General features: G+C 35.1%; 1 long non-coding RNA gene across 4 annotated transcripts in view; it reads left to right on the forward strand.

The window, feature by feature from the left end:
• Positions 1-22542, forward strand: part of LOC147832231 (uncharacterized) — a 328520-nt gene that overhangs the window by 36233 nt on the left and 269745 nt on the right. The window contains exon 3 of one of the 4 annotated variants that reach the window (XR_015518502.1): positions 21179-21717. The exons of the other annotated variants lie outside the window; for them this stretch is intronic. This is a non-coding gene — a long non-coding RNA (uncharacterized LOC147832231). Of the gene's footprint in view, positions 1-21178; positions 21718-22542 lie in introns of those variants that run through there. 4 annotated transcript variants of the gene reach the window in all.

Below are 22542 nucleotides of genomic sequence, written 5' to 3' on the forward strand. Positions count from 1 at the left end.
GTCGGTGGGGTGGATGATGAACCAGAATCTCAAAGCTTGTTATTCTGGTTGGTTTTGGTGGCAAAATGTCACAGCTCAGCTGCTCGATCTCTTTCTCTGAGCTGGAATTAATGCCATTGGTTTGGTTCAGACACTTTTCGAAGGTTAATTACTTTGCTGGATTATGGAGAGGTGCTCTCGCCACCTACATTAATTAAGAAATGTGCCCGATTTATAGCTAATCCTGTTAGAATAGGATCAATCTGACAGCCATACCCTTGATTCATGCTCTGATCCACATTTGTTGTGATTTTTAGAATGTAAAAATGCCTCTATTTAAAACTCTAAATAAATAATAAAATAACAAACATAATCCCTGTTTGATATTTAAAAGAATAACAAAATGACTAAGGCATTAAAATCATTTAAAGGCATAGTAATATTTTTTTCATAGACATGCTGATTAGGTAAGGATTCACCGTGAGCTGGTTGAAAATTGATTTGAATAGACAGGGTGCTGTCTTTACTTGCACATCAACCGCGAGCAAGAGATCGGGCAGTAGACTAAAATGACAGTGGTGAAGTGCGCCAGACAAACAAAGTAAATCGTATCATGAGATTAGTATCGTTAATCGTATCAAGTCGTGAATCAGGTGAATCCTTACTTCCCTAATGCTTATATTGGGCACTTCAAAATACAGTGAATAATTATTATTTTAACATTAAAAGTGTTTTTTAAGAAGATCCACATTATATTTGCAATGATTTTTATGATCATTACTGACTGCTTGAAGAATTAATAGGCTTTTGTTTTTATACGTTAATTTGTTAACAACATTAGTTAATTTAACTAAACTTACTATGAAATCTACAAAAGCTTAATCTTAGGCGATCTTTATTTCTTAGATGATGCCAAATAATGCGTTAAAATCACTAATACAATTCAGTTTTATGTTTTTAACTAATTTTAAAATGAATAATAATGGTGGATATTTCTCACTGTTGATTTGAATGCAGTTAGTACATTTACTATGGACACTTTTTTTGTAAATTGTTACCTGTTGTACTTTATTGTTCTTTTGCAATTTTTTATAACATTTGTTTGCTTTGAACATGTACAATGTACAACTGTACTGTAGAGCTGCACAATGTCTCGTTTCAGCATCGATATCACAGTGCGATCATTCACAATACTCAAATCGCGAGTATACGAAATGTTGAGTCTAGATTATTTATTATTTAGCATTTTGCAAGTGTTTTTTGAGGCCTGCGACTTTGTGAGGGTTTTAAAAGCATTAGAAAATTTACGTTTGTAATTTTGAAAAGTTACTAACAATTAATTTTATTGAATTGTTTATAAAATGAAGACTATGCAGTATTATTTTAAATTTGATTATTCAATTACTGTATACTGAATACATTTCAACTCTTTGGAAAACAATAAAACACTGTTTATTTTATCTGCATATTTTTCTTTATTGTATATCTATGCTTGTAGATTGTTTGTTATATGTTATGGATCATACCCTCAACAAATCATCCCAATCAACCTAAAATGATAAATTCTTTCCAAACATTTTTTTCATCTAGATAAATTGTATTCATATCACAATGTATATTGCAATTTTTCCAATATTGGACAGCTCTAGTTCTATGTACACATTTTTTTGGTTAATCTCTTTAAGTAATCAATTTTAGGTCAATATAACTCTGTATAATGGGATAAAAGCTTCAGCAATTAGCAATATGAAAATATCACCATGAGCTAAGGCTGGGTGATATGGCAAAAATGCAATCTCGATTACTTCTTTTCTATATTGAATGATAACAATATATAATTTAATATCAGTTGTTAATGCTTCCAGATTTAAGAGAGTATCCAAACAATGACTGATGGCACAAAAATGACAGGGTCCATTAAATAGCATAACATATTTTTGGTGGCCAATATTTCTCTAATATCAACACACTTCTAGATTCTCATTGTTTCACATTTCTGCTGTGTAATTGGCCCTACGATCAATATGGAGTGAAAAAATTCCAGAGCTTATCATTGTTATTGACATAAACCTCAAGTTGTTCCAAACCTGTATAATGTGAAAGAATATATATTTTTTAAATTTTATTTGCTTTGTCCATATAGTTTAAGTCAGCTGATCTGAAAAACAACACTTCTACTTATTTTAATTTATTAAAAAACCTTTAGAAAAAAGGGCAGGTAATGCTGACATTTTTACCTTTTTTTAAATGAATGATGACTTTGAAATTTATTGTCCTCACAGTTGAGTGAATACTGCTGTTGTTGTAAGTGAAATAATAAAATGTAAGCATTGAAAGGGCCAAAGATAGATATATCATTATTACATGAGAAAGGAGAAAGAGAGGCACAGTCTCATTAGAGCGTCTAGGAAGCTGTCTCACAATTGTGACACTGGAAAGGACACAGGTGAGAGAGCTGCTTTTAATGACTGAGTCTGTGATGTTACCTGTCGACAAGATTTTGAGTCTGAAGAAAGCTATTAGGTCGAGAACTGAGAGGAAAGGGAGCTTTGTGAGCCACTAGTGTTTATTCCATGTGCATAAGCTCAGAAAGAATTAGTGTGAAGGGATCAGACTAATCCTGTTTTTTTCTATTTCTTGCCACTTGAAGACTTGAATCATGGAAGTATTAATGATTTGTTTTGGTGAAGAATTACTTTCACTTGTCTTATTTATGCTTTATTTCAAACACACAGTCAGTACTCATTGAAACAATAACCAGAGTTTAAAATTTAAACCTTCCACTATTCTTGTTTCCATTTTTTATTATGTATTTTCCATCCATCCAGTTCACTCTTATCCTCCCCAATTCGATCCCAATCTATCCATCCACCCATCCATTCCAATCCAACCCAAACCTAATCCAAATCCATTATCCGTTCAATCCAATCCATCCATTCATCCTAATCAAATTCAGTCTAATCCCCATCCATCCATCCATCCATCCCATCATCCAATCATCCATCCCAATCCATCCAATCCAATCATCCATCCCCATCCATCAATCCATCCATCCCAATCCTAACTTATCTATCCCAATTCCATCCATCCATCTCAAACAAATCCCATCCATCAATCCATTCATCCCAATCCAATACATCCATCCATCTCAAGCAAATCCCATCCATCAATTCATTCATCCCAATCCATCCATCCATCCATCTCAAGCAAATCCCATCCATCAATTCATTCATCCCAGTCCAATCAATCCATCCATGCTAATCCAATCACCATCCATCTACCCATCCTAATCCATCCATCTGTCCATCCATCCCAATCCATCCATCCCAACCTATTTCATTCCAATCCAATTCATCCAAATCCAACCCAATTCAATCCCAATCTATCCATCCACGCATCCATTCCAATCCAACCTAAACCCAATCCAAATCCATTATCTGTTCAGTCCAATCCATCTATCCTAATCCAATTCAATCTAATCCCCATCCATCCAGCCAGCCAGCCAGCCAATCAAATCCATCCACCCCAATCCAATCCAATTCGTCCCAATCCATCCATCTTAATCCAATCCAATTCATCCCAATCCATCCATCCTAATCCAATCCAATTCATGCCAGTCTATCCAATCCAATCCATCCATCCTAATCCAATTCAATCCCAAGCCATCCATTTATCCATCCCAATCCAAGCCAAATCATCCCAATCTAATCAAATCCATCCTAATCCAATCCAATTCTTTCTAATTCATCCATCCCAATCCAGTCCAATTCTTTCACCCCAATCCAGTCCAATCCATCCCAATCCATCCATCCTAATCCAGTCCAATTCATACCAATCCATCCATCCTAATCAAATCCATCCATCCTAATCAAATCCATCCATCCTAATCAAATCCCAATCCATCTATCTATCATCCCAATCCAACCCAAGCCATCCCAATCTATCCATCCATTCCATTCCAATCCAATCCAAACCATCCCAAACCATCCATCTATCCATCTATCCTTCCAAACCAATTCAAACCATCCCAAACCATCCTTTCATCCATCCAAACCAATTCAAGCCATCCATCCATCTGTCCATCCATCCATATTTAATTTTTAAGTTGTGGTGGGATTGTGTGTGTGTGCGTGTGCGTGCGTGCGTGTGTGTGTGTGTGTGTGTGTAAATTACTTAATATGCTGACTAAATACTGTTCTGGTCTCTGATAGTGGTTGGTCATTTTTTTTATGTACAATACTATTTAACTCTAACTGAATGAAATGAATCTCAAATTCAATTTGCTTTTCATTTACAATATATATTTACGTATATATTTTTACAATACATATCAACATCTATTCATTTATTTTATTAAAAATGAGCAAAGCAGATGTAAGACTAGCCTTTACAAATAACAGAACAGTATGTACACACATTTTTAAATGTTTGTATATTTACATAGGAAGGATAGAATGCAACTTTAAAAAAGGATGCGCTTTTTTAAGGCAAGTTTCAGTATAAAACAATTAATGTCGCATCACCAGGCTCTCCAGCGTTTTCTCTAGAGTTTCATGCAATTTTGGGTGTTTCATTTTGAACTTTCAGCTTCAGTTTTAATGGAATTTGATACGGCATGGCAAACGGAAAGAAAAACCTCCGCATTTTGTGACTTAGCCAAACTTTAGACCGCTTAGTTTAGGCAAATTTGATGAACGCAATCTTGTGTGTTGAATTTGAAGGGAGTTGCTCCGCCTGCTCTGTCCTGCGTGCGTTGTGTGTGTCTGTGTGTGTCTGTCTGTCTGTGTGTGTGTCTGTGTGTGTGCGCGTGTTTCTTGGCAAAAAACCTGCATAAATGTCCGTAGCCACTAAATCAAAAAGTTACGAATTGCCGTGAGATTGTGTTGCACTCTCAGCTTGCATCATTCAAAAGAAAAGGGCCACATTGTCCCCCGATAATATCAACAGACTGGACTGTTTTAGCAACTGACTGAATGTTAAAGAAGACTGAGTAAAATTGTTTCTACTTTATAATTAACGTTCTCAACTCACAGCAATACAACTTTACAATAAGTGCAATTGTTTGTATTCAATACTTTATTGTTATTATAATTTTCCATCTGCAATGCCTGTATTTTGGCATGTTTTTGCAGTCCACTTAAAATCAAACTTGGAAATAATTTTTTTCTTTATTGGCATTGATTGTTTTGAAATTCAAATGGCATCAACATGCCTGTGTTTTAATTTCTGCTATAAATATGGCTGACAAACCAGGATCTTGATGGTTTATTGTGGGTTTGTTGTTTACATGAAGAAATCTGTGTTACAAGTTAAACAAAAATTCTAATAAACAATTATTTTTTGAATTTAAATAGTTTTTGTCTTGCGTTTACATTAATTTTACATTTGAATAGCCAAAATGACAAATTTCAGTCTTTTAAATGTGATTAATCGCGATAAATCATGATATTATTATTTTATTTTTTTTATCGATTGACAGCACTAGTTTTTTGTGATAATTATTTTATAAAAGCAATAGGGTATTTAATGTGTGCTGGATTTTAAATGTATTTACAAACTAGCAATACCTCTCATATTTTATTGTCTGAAATTACAATGTTACAATATTACAAATAACAATATTACAATATTTATTATTTAGAACCACAAATGCATGGCTCGTGGGTACAACGTGTTTATTCTTATTCATATTTTGCACCCTTACAGTGGTGTTATGTTCCAGAAACAAAATTTTACCCACACTACGTATTATCCCCAAAATCACCATTCAAATGACACTTCTGTGATCTTGTTTATCTTTGCTTACACAGTGCTGAAGCTTGTGGAAACACTCAAACATTTGCTTTGACTTGCGCATGGGTAGATGTGTATATTGCCAGATGCTTCAGTATGTGGCAGATGCTTCATCAACGCAATGACTTTTTCTGCTCTTCCAAAGCGGAGCCTGACATTTCTTTTGTTGAATATTGTCTGCGCTCTTTAGATTTCATCTTACTCATCGTAAGCTTCTTCTACACGTGCCATTGAATTTCGTGAGTCGATTTGACAGATTATTCATCGGAAGACAAATCCAACCATAAAAACAAGTGCTATCGAGAGTGAGCTGTGATCTGAGCGGCTGTGTGTGTGATGAAGTTCAATGTTTTCTGCTCCATATGAGCCAGATGACTCACTGTTTAGTGTCTGAGTCATCAGATTGCTCATTTTGGGTGTAAATTAAGACTGGTTTGCATACGCTGATACCTTTTGATTGATTGAGGCATACATCATATCATACAGTCAGAATTATTAGGTCTTCTGAAACATTAGTCCCCTGTATATTTTGTTCCCCCATTTCTGTTTAACACTAAGAAGATTTTTTTCTAAACACATTTTTAAACATAATAGTTTTAATAACTCATTTCTAAGTTTTTTCCCCCACCTTATTAATTTAATGCCACAAGAACAACAAGTATTACATAGGGGTGTCACGATTTCGATTTTTAAACGAAATCGATCGAAATTTATGCTCAATTTCGATTATCGAATCAAAAAATAGGATCGTCGATGCTGCCACGCCCCCATGTCAGCTTGGCTTGCCAAGCGGGAAAAAACAGGCTTGTTGAAGTGCTTGTTAAACTGCAGAAGCAGGAGACCCATCGAGAGAACTTAAACCCTCTCCTCTTTCAATGAAGTCGCCGGTGTGTAAACATTTTGGATTTCCAGTGAGTTATGTTGACAACGTTCGTGTTGTCGACAAAAAAAAACACAGTTTTGCAAGCTCTGCTATGTACGTATTACGTACGGTTCGTCCGATAGACAACACCGGTATCGCGATCATCCGCCCGCCCCCGTTGCAAATCTGCTCGCGAAAAGTACACACTCAGGCCCTGTTTACACTGTCTTTGTTTTTAAATGGCATTTTAGAACGACAACGATTTTACATCCACAGTGGCGTGTAGCATTTCTGAGCAGCCCTCTTTCCTTTCTGCCTCTGAAAATGCACATCACGTGACCACACAGACACAGACGCACATACAGCCTTGCGCTCGAGACAGCAGGTCCAGGCAGTAAGAGGACTGCTTCAATCTTTCACTCACTTGTACTTAGTCATTTTATCGAACACCTCAGATACTGTTGGCTGGTTCCTGTTGGTTGTGCGTCTTTTTTACCGACGCCATTTTAACGACACAGATCACTGCCTATTCACGAGATCCCGAAGAAAAAGTGATTGACAGGTGGTAATTATGTGTGTATCTTGCCTTTATTCATTTACTGTATGATTTGTTTATGGGTAAAACAAAGACCATGTAGGTCAGGTAGTTTAAACGGTAGGCTACAAATAATTAATTGGTCATTAATTAATTAATTATTCATAATCGAAAATCGAATCGTGCCTTTAGAATCGAAAATGTAATCGAATCGAGGATTTGGAGGATCGTGACACCCTTAGTATTACATACTCAATTTTCTTTATTTGCAAAAAAACTGTTGATATGTTTATATCAATATTTGTATACAATACAGAATATGAATTACATTGTCATAGAAAAAAAACAAGATAGAGAAAGAAAGAGAAAGAAAGAAAGAAAGATAATAAAGAACATAATAAACTTGATGGTAAAACTTTAAAAAATTAAATAGTTCTGTTCGCTTATTTTCAGACAGTGAAATTATATTTACATAATGACTAAATTCTTGCAAAAACAGGAAAATATGGTTAGTAAATTTGTGTTTATGAAAATATAATTTACAAAGAAAAGAAAATAAATTTATAACAAAACAAGCATTTCTTTTAGTAGTGACAGATTCATAATAACCAAAAATAGTATCTTTAATAGTAACTGAAACATCTTGTTGTGTATTATCCTTAATAAATGATCCAATATGTTTCCAAAATGGTACAACATAATTACAATCCCAAAATAAATGAAATCAGTTTCAGTATGAAATGACTCATTTGTAATAACTGATTTTTTTAAAATCTTTGCCACGATGACAGCACATAATATTTTATTAGATATTTTTTTAGCAAGATACTAGAATTCAGCTTAAAGTGCAATTAACTAAGGCCCCGTTTACACTAGTGCGTTTTAGTTTTAAAACGGCGTTGTAGAATGAAAACGATCCGCGTCCACACTCGCATTTTACCCAGCGTTTCTGAACAGCTCTCCGTCCACACCAAAACGCTGAAAACACACATCACGTGACCACACACACACTCTCGGGCAAGCGCTCCAGCATTTCTACCCAGATGAGAGCTCTGCTTGTCGGACTGCTCATCAAGCATCTCCCGCTGGATCTAATCTCACTATATTTGCTGAACGTGATATTTCATTCATTTTGTTGTCTTTATCTAAGGACATAGGCCAATTCCCTGACTTTGGTCATTGGAATCTATTAAGTTACTTGTTCACAGGTAACATGTTTTGGTTAAGCGCAAAGATAAGTTAATGATTAATCCAGGTACTAATCCAGGACTGATCGCTTGCCTTTATTTCCTACAATGTATAAACTTATTGTATGTTATACTTTTATAATTATCGATTATTAAAACTGATATTCAGCAAAAGAGAGGGTGCGTTTCGTATTTTCACTGAAATTGAAAGGAGGCAGTTGTTATAGGCTCCGTTTTGTTATAAATATCCACACAGTGAAGATGACGCTCATATATGCAGCACGGCGCCTCAACATTTCTGCTGTCTGTTAAGTTGCTAATATTAAAAAGAAAATAGGCAGTTCCTTAAATCATGTTTACATTTTATTGTTGAGAAAGTGAAACAACGTAGCCAAGGTGATGTGAATGAAGTTATAATGTACACTGTTCCCTTTGAAGATTTACCCGTGTCCTCGGTATGTTTCCCATATCAAACTGAGAAGGGGGAGACTGCAGCCTTGATCAAACTTGCGAAGTCTTAACTTACAAGAAGAGGATGCGAGACTGAACTGTGTGTGGGCTACTTAATATTGAGGAAAAGCCCCAATCAGATAGGCGAACGTTTGCAGCCCCGCCTCCGTTTTCAGATGTCTCCGTCTTTCCCCATCCACACTGAGACGGAGCAGCAGCGTTTCAGGATGAAAACGGCCTCTCCAGCGTTTTCGAAACGCTCCGTTTTCGGCGCTCGAGAACTCCAGCGTAGTGTGGACGGATGGCGTTACCGTAGCAAAACTTATGCGTTTTCAAACTAAAACGCACTAGTGTAAACGGGGCCTAAGTTAATAAAGCAAGTTAGGGTGATTAGGCAAGTTATTGTATAATGATAGTTTGTTCTGTAGAGCAGTGGCCCCCTTTTTATCACTGTGAACCGGTCTACGCTTGACAATTTTACCACAGCCCAGGGGGTGGGTGTACGTAGATTGCTAGGCGACCATCAACCGTTTTCTCAGATGATGATAAACTGACAAAATATTGCTGCAGCACTGATACGCGTTTTATTTACGGAGCAAATTAAAAGCTAGTTATTTACTGAAATGTGTATTCCATACAAGAAGGTCACTAGTTCAAGCCTTGGCTGGGTCAGTTGCCGTTTCTGTGTAGAGTTTGCATGTTCTTCCCGAATTTGTGTGGGTTTCCTCCGGGTGCTCTGGTTTTCCCCACAGTCCAAAGACATGTGGTACAAGTGAATTGGATAGACTAAATTGTCCGTAGTAAATGAGTGTCTATGGATGTTTCCCAGAAATAGGCTGCAGCTGGAAGGGCATCAGCTGCGTAAAACATATGCTGGATAAGTTGGCAGTTCATTCCGCTGTGGCGACCCCAGATTAATAAAGGGACTAAGCTTAGAAGAAAATGAATGAATGAATGAATGAATGTATTCCATACAAAATATGAAGTTGATTGGTCAGTTCTTGTCACGTGATTTGAGGTGCACTTGCAGGTTTCTGAAAATGTTTTCATCTGAGTGTGCCACGCTGCTTTTGCATGTTGTTCCCAAGATGCATGCACAAGCCACGCACCTTTATTGTAAATAACGAACATGGAAAAGACCCAATATGTGAGCGGCCACTGTCATTCACGATTTGCAGCAGTTGATCTTCTGCACAGACATGGTGGATTCAACTGATTTGTTGACAAGTGCAGATCTATTTCTTGTCAGTTCGTGGGTCCTTCACAGGGCCTTTTACCCTTCGGAAAGAAACTTTCAAAAGACTTCTGTTTCTTACTCATTTTGCTAGCTTGTGGATTAAATTTTGGCCCTCAAGTGACCTAGAGGTAACTGAGTAATTACAATCATTTAAAACCAAAAAAAGATTTTTTTAAATAAAAGATTGTTTGGAATCACTATTGTAGTCAATCAAAAAAAAAAAAAAAAAACCTAATTGGTTAAAGGGATAATAATATTCACCTTTTCAGTAGTTCACACTTAGCTGATGATTTATAGGGAGAGAGCCCTGAGCTCAGAATGCCCTTGAGCCCAGGGCTCCCTCCTGTTTGAGGGGAGATAGGGGGAGTTTGAACTCAGGTAGGTCTCGAGAACTCTCCTGTTTGTGAAAGTGTTTGGAATAGCTAAGAGATTTAACTGGCTAAGAGTTTGACCTATGTTGCCACTTTGGATTAGTCAATTTGCTTATATTATATGTTTTTGGACAGTCGGAGGAAACTGGGGAACTCAGGGAAAACTCACGAAAGCTTGGGGAGATCAAGCAAACTCCACAAAGAAACACAGACTGGCCCAGAAAGGGCTTGAGTCAGTGGCGTTCTTGCTGTGAGGCAACAGTGCTAAAAACTGGGCCGCCATGCCACCCTATCAGAAGAAGTGGGAGTAATAGGGGTGGAAGGTGGGTTGTTGCTAGATCGGATATGGTTGCGGCCAGAAGTTAATGAGAATTATTTATATTATTTATTTCATTTCCCATTTATTTAATTTTATTAACATCTACCCCCACCCCAAGCCTAAACCCAACCCTCACAGTAATGTAAAAACAGTAGTTGTACCGAGTATTATTTTTCATTATTAAATTACCCAATAAATTGTATTTTTTTAACGCCTACCCCCACCCCAACTCTAAACACCACCGTCACAGTACTGTAAAAATATTAATTATTGTTGTACAGTGTCAAAAAAAAATGCTGCTATATTGATGTGCATATGGCATGGTCAGCCAGCCGCGTATCCACTCTAGACTTTACCTGGAAGGAGGGATTCTTCAAGATGAAGATGACCGTGGTGAAAAAAAATATTATTTACAGTGAGTTATTATTCATCTGATTGGCGCAATATGTAAAGCTGATGTGGAACCAGCTGTGATCAATCATAAGCACGTGATACTTCAAAACTGCTTTTATTCTAGCCAAAAATAAACAAATAAGACTTTCTCCAGAAAAAAAATTATATGAAATACTGTGGAAAAATTCCTTGCTCTGTTAAAGAGAATTTGGAAAATATTTAAAAAAGAAAAAAAAAATCACAGGCTAATAATTTTGACCTCAACTGTCTGAGGCTTTAAATTTATCATTAATTTTCATCTAAGTGAGAAGGAAAAACTGTTCCCAGGTCACATAAATATGTGTAAAAATTGTCTGTTTCCTTTCCAAAAGATGTCATCTTGTATTCCAGTCAGCTCGTAAATGTTCTCGTGTACCCAGATACGTGGTGTAACTTTCTCTTTCTTCCAGTTTTGCTCTTCCGTTTTCATACGATTTAAAGTCAATACCAAATCCTCACAGATACAGCAGGGCCACAGTAGAGGCTTTAGGAGATATAAATCTGTCTCTTTCATGGCAGTCTCTCTCAGGAAATGTGCATACCAGAGTGAAAAAAAGGCTGAAGGAAAAAAAGGTGCGAGAACAAAAGCTTCTAGTGCCTCAGCCTTTTTTATTTATTTATTTTTTTGCTTGCTTTGGAGTAAACAATCAGACAAGGATGGCTTTTCAGAGTCAGTCACCTCAGGAAAACACAAGAAATCTGTTGCTTTTCTTTTGTGTGGCATCGTCCTTATTGTTTTGACTTTACAAAAGATGTCTTTTTAATGAAATGCAACAATGTAGAAGGTTTTATTTACTAGTGTGAAGGTTGTAAAAATCAATAAATCTAGAAGCAACCATGGTTAAATGCCTTTTACGTTGCAGTGTCAATCTATATAATGAAAAGTGCAATTTTAAGACTTTATGAAGATAAATTTAGTTCTATCTGTGAACACGCTTTCCATGAAAAACTGCCTTCTAAAATTTGAAAATGACATGTTATTAGACCCTATTAGCATAAATCCTCCATAAATTTCAACCTGGACTGATGAGAGAACGCACACTACACATTCTTCAAAAAAGCTGTTTTCACAGTGATGCAATTAAAGAGGCATTTTTGCTTCAGCAAAGAACCTTTCAGCAAATTGCGCAAAAAGGTTTTTTCTCATTATTTTCATGATCTTTTCTGTAATGCATTCTTTTAAAATAACCACTACATCCCTACTGCAGAACAACCATTTTGGTTCTAAAATAAACCTTTAGTAAATAGTTCAGGAAATACTTTTTTTTTCTATGAAAACCACATTTTATACTCGGAATAACCACTACTTCCTTTTATGAAGAACGTTTTGTACAGGGGAAATATTTGATGGATGTTTTAAGAGCAGTCAATGCCAATAAAGAACTGCTATTTACATTTTTTTAATTTAAGTGCTTTTTGCATTTTTAAAAATTACAACAAAGCTACAACAAAATATAGAAAAAAAAACAAATACAATACAATAATAATTCATACAATACATAAAAACAGTAACCTGTGACAGAACAACCAATCAACAGAACACAGAGAGACAAATGCACAAGAAAATAAAATATAATTTAGCTGGTCAGGTAATGCATAAATAAAAGTTAATTATAAAAGAAACAATGTTCTTATATTGGTCATAAAAAAGACAAAATAATCACCTATTGGTCATTGGTTTAAGGTATTCTAATATCTGTCCCCATGTTTTATCAAATATATCCAATTTATCATTATTGATATATCTCAACCTCTCCAGAGCAAGCATGTTTTCGAGATCTCTACCTCACATACTAAATTTAGGTACAGATTCAGTTTTCCACATTCTCAAAATGACCCTTTTGACAATTACCATACCTAACATGGCTTGTCTTTCATATTTATTAAAGATCTCTAAGTCACTAAATATACAAAGAACAGCTATAGGTGGACATGGTTCAAGACTTTAAGAACTGCAATTTTTAAGTGTAAAATATGAATAGATTTAAAAAAAAATGCATGTATGTTATTTTTTATGTAATTTTTTTAAAGATTCCATGCCAGTTGGGTTTAAAGATGTTTTGGTCACTAGTGATAGCAGTTATCCTCTCAGTTATCCATAAACACTCATATTAAACAAGCTAAAAGTCTTCTATTAAACTGTACCACAGTGAATCATATACTTAGTCATGATTTTTATCATCTGAAATGTGCTCTGAATTGTATTCCGAAACAGTCTATTTAATGTAATTAATGTCAAGCAAGTAAAACATATGCACAACATTTGTTTGTTCTCGAAATTCATTCAGCTGGAATCTCTTGTTTGTATTTTCATTGCTTTTCTCTGTTCTGAATACTGTTCAAATATTTGTCAATGAGTAAAGCAATTAAAATACATGTCTGTGGTGTAGTAAACAGCCATTTTAGCTTATTATAACAGCATTTACGAATGAAATTACAAAATGTGATTTCAAAAAGAAACCTTTGGGCAGTATAGTGTAATAATTAGGCATCTTAGCCAAATCTAACTGTGTGTGTGTGTGTGTGTGTGTGTGTGTGTGTGTGTGTGTGTGTGTGTGTGTGTGCTTGAGTTTCTGATACTGTCAGAAACTCAAGGTGTTTCCAAACCTTTCAAGTGCAGTTCGTTAAGACTGATTCATACATGCGGATGGTCCGGCACAGCCTTTGCATTGTTGCATGCATACCCTTCGCTGTGACTTACGCTGACCCTGTTGTTTATCTCTCGAAAAATTTAAGGATTACTATTGACCTTATTCTTTATGTATGAGCTGGCACAGCCATTTGAATCTTTATGAACACACTTATTTGTAGAGCTAGTAGTTTGACTGTTTTCTGCCATTTTCATTCCTAGTCATTTCTCCCATAGGCAAATGAATTGTAAGTTCTAAAACAATCGCAAAAAGTGCACTTCCACATTGTAGAATGAGGTCAATACATTATGACAATGCGTAGTGCAAGCTCTGTGATTGGTCCTCTTAGTAGCATTGATAAGTGTGGGTGGTGCCGAGAGTGCAGAAGAGGAGTGATTCCATTGGCATGAGTGCTTAACAAGTATTAAAACTCCTCAAGGTGGAAACTTTTTTTGTGTTTACCTTACGATTAAAGTTGATGCACATTTGATGATTTCCACCTCTGAATGAGCGAGTTTGAGCTGCTTATATAATAAGTTAGCATTACATGCATTTCAGTTTAAACAACCCCCCCAAAGAAACTTGACACAGAGGTACGTAGAAACATGCTGCATCCCAAATCGCATACTTATTTGCATACTTATTTGCATACTCAAGTATACATCCGTATACTTTAAGTCCTAAAAGAACATACTCTTCAGTGTGTAACAGAAGAGTTTGAAAGCTTTGGGACATACTACTTCCTCATTAACAATTAAGTTGGTTAGACCCCTGTCAATCATCTCAACACATCATCCACATTTCTTTGCTATTTAATTTCCTACTTTATCGGAGAAGCAGCAGTGGGTTATTCTGCCTTTCACAGGTCTTTTATGCAGAAAAATCTCCTCAGGTTTTTGAATATTTATGCTTTCAGGTAAATCCCAAATATATATTTATAAAAGTTTACATTGTTGTTGCAGATATAACAAATATAACACTGAAAACATTATTTAAATGTTTTTAGTTGGCTAGATATTTATTAATACTATTTTCAAACAACTTTAATTGGTCTTGCGCACCCGCCATGTTTGTTGCTCATTTACACTTTCCACCCGAGTTTTTAGTAATAAGGGCTGAACGATAATGTTAAAATTTGACATATCAATATTTTTTTCTCTGTGATCTATATATATATATATATATATATATATATATATATATATATATATATATATATATATATATATATATATATATATGTATATATATATTTCTTCCAGATGACTTAAATAGCTCTATTTGCCAAGTCATTACTTTAGATTGATTGGGATGATTTTGTAAGGGAGTAAAATAAAACTCTATTTTTATGTAATTTATCATATACATATGATAAAAATTGACAGTCTTAAACTTAATTAAGCAAATATCACAGTGATATAAACCATGCTTCATGGTTTTCTGGAAAGAGTATCAGAAGTTGAATAAGCAAATAGAAAATAACACTGTATAGTCTTTATCATATAAATTATTCAACAAAATAATTTTTTATTAAACTTCTTTATGCACTATTAAAATGCTTTAAACTCTATAAAAATGCTCACATAGTCACTCGCCTGAAAAACACATGCAGATGTTAAAGTTTTACTTTATTGTCATTCAATTGTGCAGTATCTCCACAAATCTAGAGTGTTTAACCTGTGGTTCTTGGACAAGTATAGTTTCAACTCAACATTGCATATCCTGACAATTGCAGACACAAACATTGTGATATCAATGCTCAAACGATATATTCTGCAGCCATAGTTCTAATTGGATTTATGTCCAATGAGTAAGGCCAGACAGAATCTGCAGAAATTTTTTGCTAAATCTGCTGAGAATTTTGTAAAAAATCTGTGGATTCATGTGGAATGATTTTAGGAGTATCATTGATTAAAAACTTAATTTAGGGAATAAAAAATAATACATTTTATTTATTTTTTACAATGCAAATCCTATTCTTTGGTAAACATAGCAAGGATGGATTGTGTTTTTTAATGTTTTGGTAAATGATTTGTCTCTTTATGTGTTTGTTGTATCATGAAATGCTACTGTTCTAATTCTATTGCCCCTGGTGGGATGAGCAAAGTTGTTAAGCTTAAACCTAAGTCTCTCATATAATACATAAAAGACACAAAAATATAACTTTACAAACTGTAATTATGAATATTTTAATATTACTGTTATTATATCAAAATAATATTAGCAAAATTAATAAAAAAACAAATAAATATAAGTTTAAACACATTTACACAAGTAAATACGTAGATGGGCTAAATATCTGTGTGTGCAGATTACGTGTGGGCATAGCGATGAGCAATGTATTGTGGGCAATATTAGCTGTTAGACTGCGGACAATTATACACTTCCAATTTCTACCGGAAACAGTACACCATTAGGTATTTATGATTTGGGACATACTAATTCTATTTTCGAATACAATTTAGGAAGGATAGCATGCATATTGGGATGCAGCATTAAAAACCTCACTACCTGTTACTGTTTAGCAATTGTTATTGTCAGAAAGCAGAAGTGAAAATGTATGCCTACGTACAAGGCAATGCTCTGTGGGTCGATGATCACTTGATGCAGAAGTATAAATCAGCCTTTAGCTGAGAGATTGGTTTTGTCACCTCAAGGAGGACCACTCTCATCATTAGAGCACTGTGGAAGCTCTAATGGGTTAGAGTTACATGGGTAGTCAATGGAAGTACTATCTAGCCAGAGCTGTCAGCGGCAGGTATCTCAGTCTCTGAGGATTCACCTGTGTGACACAGGATCTCCTCAGATTCCCACAGGAATGACATTGTGTTACCCAACAATTTAATGCCTCATCCATGAAAATGGCGCTGACTTGATTTCCATATTCCATCTTTGATTATAATTTCATGAGGACTCGCAATTCACAAAGGCAGTCTGAAAAGCATGCGCAGCGCCTCATAACAGAAACACTACCCGCTTTAAGCGCAAAACTAAACTCGCAGTTATTATCCCACAATAGAAGTTGAAAAACAAATGTTGCTGCAAAGAAATGAAACAATCCCAATGTATGCACATAATCAGAAGAGGTATTACTCTGAAAACCGGTGCTTTAGGGAAATATGCGCTGCCATTTGCATAGTTTCATACTGAGCAGATCTGAACCACCGTGCAGCAGATTGACCTGAGTAGGAGTGGAAGAGATGCACTTCTGCACCCACACTCCTCATGTTTCAGATTTTCTCATCAACTTCAGCCGTTCTGAGAGATTGCTGGGAGGAGCCCTGAAGGTGTCTCTGAAAATGCCGTTTGAGAGGCGGATCTGCTTTGAAACCCATCTGCCTTTTACCTCGGCCCAATATTCGCTTGGCACAATAAGCTATTCCTGTCATGCAGCCTCTTGTTGTGGCGAGCGCGAATTGGCAAAATGGGAAAAGGCAAATTGATACTTAGATATGAACATAATTAGACAGATGTTAGACGGCATTCTAATCTCTGCAGAACAGTAAGCCTTGCTGTACAAAAGCGGAAAAAAAAACATGAGAAAAGAAAAAAAAATCTAAATTACTTTCTAAAGTCCGAAGGCATTGTGGAGAGCGCCATTTATCATTCATAGACTGGTGTGTCTCAGTCTGGAGTACTTATAACCTTTTTTAATATGGACGTCAGTCTTATTTAAAGTTAAAGTGTGGATCTGCAACAAAATGATTATTTTGAGAATTAACTGATTCCTAAAATGATTAATGAAATGAATGAAAACAGTAATCTTCATTTATTTCACTGAATAATTAGTAGACTTTCATCAATTATTCAGATTTTGCAGTTAGCTAAAATACTGACTTCTACCTATTCTAATTAATAATAATAAAAAAAAATTCAGGCTTTGAAAATGTATTTTTAACGAACTTTCAATCTAGTGAACATGCCAGCTTTCTTCAGGTTTTCTGTCCTCATCATAATTCATCAACAGGCCAACTGTTGCAATTGACTGTATTTTTGATTTTACAAATTTCATGAGTCAATTTACAAACCTTTTTATTACATCCTTTTTTATTCAACATCAGCAATATTGATTATAGATGCAGCATTTTTAAAGATACCAAAAAATCCTTATATTTGGAATTGGAATCCAATAAACTACAATATACATAGGCCAAAAAATACAAATCTTGATATGATTTATTTTAAAATGTGACAGATTACAAAAACAAATGCTGAAAATACCTTATAATGAATACATAAATGCTACAAATACATAATATTGAACTGGGGGTCAAGAAGAGAAAGTGTGTTTTGACCTTCATAGGTCCAGCTATTAGCAATTGTTTACAGAAACCAACAAACACTGTTTGGTAATGTGAATAGCACAGAAATTACATACTTCATCTTTTTCACCCACTTGATAGATTTGTTCTGCTGTTGTGTTTAATCAATCGAGTTCTGACCTATTTACAGCCTGTGTTAACATGCATCTCAAGTGCATCTCTTATGACCACTAGAATGAATTTCATTGAAGGTCTGGTTTTGTAGCTGCATGCTTAATTTAATTTCGCCACAGATAAGTTGTTCTTAGCAGAATGCTTGTTATTTTAATTAAGCACCAAGTCATGCTTCAGGTGCAGGTGCTTTTACTAAATCTGTCAGTGCGTGTGGTGGTTTTTGACTTTCTGAGATCTGTTAATACTGAATGGAAGATCTGACATGGCTTTTCTGTCTGTAACATGCATTTTCCACAGCGAAACAAGAAATATGTCTCAGTTGCTTTTGCCTAATACACATGCATGAAACAATATTGATATGCACAAAATATTGATATATATTCACAAAAACAATTCACTTACACAATATGTCTATATACAGTACACATAAATCACCCTGTGTGTGTGTTTTGAGACTTCTCGAAGTAAATTGTTTATATATATATATATATATATATATATATATATATATATATATATATATATATATATATATATATATATATATATATATATGCATACAGTTGAAGTCAGAATTATTAGCCCCCCTCTGAATTATTTCTTTTTTAAACTTAGAAGCTTAGTGCCTTTCATTAAGAATAGTTGGCAACGCTGGCCTTCTGACTCCTTAGTTGTAAAGCTCAGGGTGTCCGCGGAGTCATATGAAAAGTTGGTAAATTAAGAAAATTAAGGCCCTTAAAAGGTATTATAAAGTCTTCATTGTGTTTTACAAGGTCTTGAATTTTGTTTGTTTTCCAAGGTTTTTGACTCCAAAAAAGCATAAACATATAAATATTTTTTCCCAATATTAACAATGGTGTGCTTGATCCACGCAATTAGTTTTGGCCGGGGCACATCTGGCCAAGCTCCTCCATTCGGATAAGGTCACCTAATTTGCGACAAACGTGGGAAGGAGTTGTGACGCTCTCCACATGTAGCAAAACCATAGAGCGAAACAGACGTAATGTAAGTTGTAAAATGTAAGTTTGCATATGCTCTTGATTGGAGAAAGACGAGTTTAAACAGAGGCTGAAGCCTGTCGCTGAAAACAACCACATACTTTATTATTTCAAGCTTCGTTTCTTCCAAGCTTATCTGATGAGGTCTTAAAATATTCTGAGAAGGTCTTTAAAAAAGGTATTAAAATTACCTTTAGGTTTCCTGCATGTACACTGTGTAAAGCCGTTTCTACAGAACTGCATATTAAAATTTGTGAAATTTGGCACAAAGAATTTTGACAGCAAATTTGAAGTCTCTAACTCCAATGCCACCAAGCGTCCAAAGCTGATAAAACAACAACCCCCCACAGATTTTTGCTTGAAAATCTACTTTATTTTTTCAAACCAAAACTATTCATTCAATTGTCAGTAAATTAGACTTGCCTTGTCTTCAGACCATGTTGGTGATGATGGAGTTTTTGCCAATAGAGGAAACTGTTGAACACCATCAACAAATGTTGTGATATGTTATCCCAAACTGTATCTCTGGTCTGGATCTCTGCAAAGTTTAATCATATTGCCACCAAACTTTCTGTGGGTCATTGTAATCTCACACCAACCCCAAGACATCAATTTGATAACAACGCCATCAATTCATCAAAAGTGACAAGCTGATAAACCTAATACAATTGACTACTTGATATTATTTCCTAATCAAAATCTGATCATCATAAAAGGTCTTTTAATTATTAATTGTTGTGATTAGTCTGATATTTCCTCTTTTTATGCGTTTGACAGAAAGTTTGTCTGATTTTCATTTGAATGTCTGGTATCATTCCAATTGCCTTTGTACCTCATATCCGATTAATATTAATAATCAGTCCAATTTATTTTCTACCCTTTGTACTTTTTGGAAGTGAATGATCTGACAGAAGTATGTTTCTGTCAGTGTATTTTATATATAACACCGAAATGTGTGATGCAGACATCCCATATATTAGATATGTATATTGCTAAAAGCAGTACTCGTAAATTCAAACTACATAAATAAAGTGTCAGACTTCCTCTCCAAGAGCTGCAGCATGTTCTAAAAAATATGTAGTAGAAAGAGCGAGCTGCATTCTATAACTGATGCTGTTTTCACCTTGGGCAATGAAAGCACACCTACAAATTGCAAACAATATAAATCCTGAAGTTAATCTTAGAGCAAGTTTACACATCAGGTTAATACTTATATGTGCATTAGCCTAAATGGCACAAACTAATCATACATATTTACTTTGTTGTTGGTGCTTGTTGGAATTGTATTACCTATGCTGGGAAGCAATATATGGACAAATTAATCTACAAGAATTATGCTGTTAATTTTGTATTCCTCTTCGTAAAATTCATGTGACATCACAGATTGGAGAAAGAGCTGCGAGTTGTGCCTGGCTGTATTGTAGATGTGTATTATTACAAGGTGTAAACTGAACAGAAAAGACTCTGCTGCAGTTTTGTGAGTGCTGCTCTACCAGGTTTGCGAGCTAATGATGTAGATCAATGACATCGATTTGGTGAACCATCACTTTCACTTGCAACATTTTAAATGTAAAATGTGATTGAAGCCTTAAAAAAAAAAAAAAAAAAAAAGATTTCCTCCAGCAACAATTTTTCATGAATGCTTTAAAGAAATCCCATTAGTCATAACAGTTCCTTTTTGGCTGATTGCATTTGTAATCAAACAGTGAAATGTGTCCCTGCTTGTGTTTTGTAGATGATACAGCCCCCGAGGCCTGCGATTCATTTAATAATCAATTCATCCAACTTTGTAAATGAATGTTGCTGTGTTGCCTGGAAAACCTCAAATGGTTCAAACAAACATTTTCAGTCAGTCTGGCTTTCTGCTCTGTCTTTTGTCAAGAAACCTTAAAGGATTCCAATAAAAAACCTGCAAACCTTATTCTACTCAGATTTCTCTCATGTTTCAGAACCATTCCTATAGGAGTTGTCTTGATGGACAAGACATAAATCCCCCGTAGGACCACTTCTACAGCATTTTAATGGAAACCAATTGAGCTCCTGTTCAGTTCTAAGGGAATTGCAATGTCAAAGCAATGTTTCCAACAGGATAAGCTGATATTCATGTTTCTGTGAATGAATTGGAACAATTTTGTTCATACATATGAACTACATATATGATTATGCTAGTGTTTTCTGCTTCTGCCATCTCACTGTGTGAGGACATGAATGTTAAATCCAGAGCTGCTTTAAACATTTACGGTTTTATTTGTGGAAAACATTTATCGAACTCAGCCTCTTTGTGATAGCCTGATAAAATATGTTTAATCTAACTTGAAGACATTGACAGAAATGTGTACTGTTGTTATACAGTTGAATATACTCTATGAAGACGCTGAAATTAATAAATAGACAAACATGCATAAAGTGTCAAATTTTAGCAATAAAACTGAATTTGAGAAATGCATTTCATGCAATGTAATTATATAAAGTTGTTTCATAAAGCTATATTTGCCAAATGTTTCATTATTTAATTTCATTTGGATTACTGAGATTTTATCTAACCAATAAAACAAAGTTCAGAAAATTTTTAGATCAAGTTCAGAGACTTTGGGGGTGGGAGGTGGATTTCATGATTCACTACATTCGTTAAAATAAAACTCTACCTGACATAAAAAGTCTTGTCGCCTATCCAACTTTTAGTTGAACAACAAATAAGAAATTAACTTCTAGTTAATAATTTGGTATCAGAAGTGACTTTTATGTAAGGCTAAGGCCTTTAGATTACGCTTATAAATATGATCATGCCTTGATTTTTAATTATTTAATTAGGACAGTATGGTCTGACTTTGCTTAGACAAAAGTCCAGTCACTTAACAGAAATAATGTACAGTATAGAATATAAAGTCATGGTGGAGTGGAAAAATAATGTATATCGTACAGTATATGTGTAACCGTACGTTCACACCGAAAGCGGCGAGAGCGTCCAAGGTCGATCTGGCCGCCCTGGCGACAATGCTCTCTGCCTTCAGCTCCTGCGGCGAGAGCGTCAAAACTCGCTACATTAATCTCATATTTAAAGGAGCCGTTGCAGCATATCAGTTACATTCCTGCATAAAACATGTTTCTAGCGTGAAAATGTTGCGCACTTCTTATCAAATTCATACAACAATGGAAGATCAAGTTGCGTGTGGTGTGGCTTTGCTCTATTTATACAATATATGTCCATATGTCTGAAATATCCTGAAGCAGCAGTACTGTTTTGTACTGTCACATTGCGTGAGATTCCCGATTTTTTAAGATAAATTTATATAACATTAATGAACATCAGTAA

This window comes from Danio rerio, chromosome 20 (genome assembly GCF_052040795.2).
Source record: "Danio rerio strain M-AB ecotype USA chromosome 20, GRCz13ab, whole genome shotgun sequence".
Classification (NCBI taxonomy): domain Eukaryota; kingdom Metazoa; phylum Chordata; class Actinopteri; order Cypriniformes; family Danionidae; genus Danio; species Danio rerio.